Below are 3,111 nucleotides of genomic sequence, written 5' to 3' on the forward strand. Positions count from 1 at the left end.
GGCCGCCCAAGCTGGGCCAGATCGGTCGGAGCAAGCGGGGTGAGTTTCGGCCCCGTCCCTGGCATCCCCTTTCTGCGGCGCTGCGGCCGGGCCGGGGAGCCGGGTCGGACCCGACGGAATCCCTTCCCGCAGAACGGGGGATCCCGCACTGCGGGTCCGTCTGAGGCGGGCCGCAGGCACGCGCCCCCCTCAGCCCGGTCCCCGGCTGGGTCACTCCGGGGGCGTGGCGGCTCTTGGCTGCAGCTGGGCTGCGGGGCGCACCCGGGTCCCCACCCGCACCAAAGTTTGCTTGTTGATTTCCGCCCCCTCCCCCTTTTGCGCAGTGTGGTCGCAGCCGCGCTGGCTGTACCGCCCTGGGGGGAGGGGGCCCAGGGCTCCCAAGGGGCGGCGTGGCGACCTGCGGGGGAAGACCCCATTCCTGCGGGGAAGGCGAGGGGCGTTCGGGCCGCGCCGGCTTTTCATTGTCACTGGGCGGCGAGGTGGGGGGTGGGGTGCCGAGCCGGAGCCTTCGGCGCGGGAGCTGGAAAAGCCCCGGAAGGCGGAGGCGCGGAGAGGCTCCGAGGGGAGCGCCGGGGCGCGGGGACAATGGGGGAGACCGACGGTTGCCGGGAGGGACGCAGACGCAGAGATGGCGGGGAGGAGGCCCACGGGAGACCAAGGGAGGCAGAGAGGCCGAGACAAAGCTCCGGAGAGGGAGCAGCCCGGGAGAGAAGGCGAGCCGAGGACGCTAGAGAGGCAGCCGTAGCGGTGAGGGCGACGACACCCTGGACACAGAGACCCGGAGACTTCGATCGGCGACTGTCGCGCCGAGGGACTGACGGAGGGACTGAGAAAGGCGAGGCTAGGTAGAGACTGCGAGAGAGGCGGAGGTGGCGACGAGAGGCAGAGTCCCGGGCAGGCAGCGGAGGGCTCTGACCTGTGCAGCGGCGGGAAGCGCGGAGCGGCCGAGTCTCCTCCTGCCCGGCCCGCGGCGCGGAGAGGGCGCCCGCCCAGGCCAGGCCCGAACCCTCCACCCGCTGCACGCGTGGGAACCGGCCCCGGAGTCCCCTTCTGGCTTTCTGCACCTCCGCAGCCAGCCTTCTCCAACCGCTGCGCTCAGAGCTCCCGGGGGTCCCAGAGACCTGGAGACCTCGGCTCCCGCTCCTCCCCCTTCCACCTCAGCGCGCCCGGGATGGGGAGGACGCGGCCGGTGCGCGCCCTGACTGCGGCCAGGGCGCCTGGGCTTGTGCCCTCTCGGCTTCCTTTGCTCAGTTGGAGGCGGGGTGGGGGGTGGGATGGTTCAGAGGAAGGCTCCGAAGGGACCCCGGCAGGAGCAGAGGAGGATGGGCTGTGTCGCCGCTCGGAGAGCCCTGCTCCCTCTCTTCTCTCTCACCCCCTCCCCGGCACTCTGGGTGTGAATCATCGGAGACCCCCTCAGGTCCAGGCGCACTCACCTCTCTTTCCCTCCCTTTTTTGCAGTTGTTATTGAAGATGATAGGATTGACGACGTGCTGAAAAATATGACCGACAAGGCACCTCCTGGTGTCTAACTCCCCCAAAGACAATGAGTTAAGGGAGAGGATAAGAACGGCGGTGACAGTTACTGGCAAAAAAGCATGAAAAGAGAAAGCACTTTGAAATGTATTGCTAGCTTGCTACCCACGATGAAATCAACAACCTGTATCTGGTGTCAGGCCGGGAGACAGATGAGGCAGGAGGAGGAGGAGGAGGAGGAGGAGGAGGAGGAAGAAGAGGAGGAGGGTCTGGGCTCCTCTGCAGAAATAAAAAAATAAAATAAAAAATAAAAAAAATCACTATTTACACACATATAAAGAAATAAAAAAGTCTCAGTTGCAGCTATTTGTCAAAATTAATATCCATTTCTTTTTATATATACGGTGAATATTGCGCAATTATAGATCTGGACTTTAAACCACTTAATGAAGCGGCAACACCGGGTGTTTTGGGGTGTTGGCATTCTTCTCTGATTTGGCTATTTCCCAATGTTTACATTATTTAACCTTGCAAAAATGGTTCTGTGCACTTGGATGTGAAATGCTGTCCAGTTTTATTTTTTTTATGTTGTTATCCTTGGATGTACAAAACATTCAGAAAATGATCTCTGTAGATATTCTGTTTTATTTTGGTCATCTTTTGAAGTTATCAGGAGTGCGTTTAAAACAAGAAGATAACTTTTCTAAGGAATGACACATAGAAAGGATCCTTGTTTTATTTTAAAATGAATTGTAAAGCTTGTGTTTCTTTGTTGCTGCAAGCTATTTGCCCAAGTTAATGCAAATGGACACATTTTAGATGTCAGAAAACACATACACACACACACACACATGAAAAACAAAGAAAAAAATGCTTGAGCTTTTTCGAACCTCCCCCTGCAGTCTGTTGTGTGAGCAGCCTGTTTTTTTCTCTAATATTATGTCAGTTTATTCTCTTTAATGGACTGTAAAAAAAAATGTAATCACAAGAGTGCCAAATATCTTGAAATGCCAAAAGGCATTTTGGTTTCTTTTCTTTTCCTTGTGCTCTGAGTCCACGTACAGGAATGCTTGGAGTGTCTTTTCTGTTATTTATAGGGATTCTCTTAAGGCACACCAGCTGCCTGTTTTGCATGGTATTTGCAAAAATGCCTTTTGCGTGAGGAAATCTTTTACCATTTTTTGTTTGCAACTTTGGACCTTGAGAGGTTTCCCTTCCCTTCCCTGTTCCCTTTTTCTTAATTCGGTATTCTGTATGTTGCACCTTGAACCAGTACACAGGGCTATTTCTCCAATGTACAATAAAAGAACTGTTCCTGTGTCTCACTGCTGTCTTTTCTCTGGTTTGGTTGGGGTGGGTTGGTGGGGGGTGGGGAGGACTTACTGTTTGCTGGTTGCAGACTGGAAGAAGGGGATGGTGACTTTGGTCTGTGAGGCAAAAAGTCACTGGGTGGGCTCAGATGGGAGGAAAGATGGGCTGGGCTGGCATGGCCATTCTCAAGAGATAATTTATTCCATTTTGGATTTGCAGGTCAGGCTCTCCCTGTTTCCCTGAGGTGTCTGTCATCCCAGGTGGATTGGGGAGAGAAGGAGGGAGGGAGTCAGTCTCCATAACATCAACATTTGCAGAGAACCAAAT

The 3,111-nt window shown here is 55.0% G+C and overlaps 1 long non-coding RNA gene across 1 annotated transcript; it reads left to right on the plus strand.

Moving 5' to 3' along the window:
- LOC103259790 lies at positions 1–2,798 on the plus strand. Its single transcript, XR_504249.1, has 2 exons — positions 1–39; positions 1,459–2,798. It is a non-coding gene; the product is annotated as an uncharacterized LOC103259790 (long non-coding RNA).
- Positions 2,799–3,111: the final 313 nt, after the last annotated feature.

Source organism: Carlito syrichta, unplaced genomic scaffold, assembly GCF_000164805.1.
Source record: "Carlito syrichta isolate Samal-C Ts95f unplaced genomic scaffold, Tarsius_syrichta-2.0.1 Scaffold303016, whole genome shotgun sequence".
In the NCBI taxonomy this organism is placed as follows: Eukaryota; Metazoa; Chordata; class Mammalia; order Primates; family Tarsiidae; genus Carlito; species Carlito syrichta.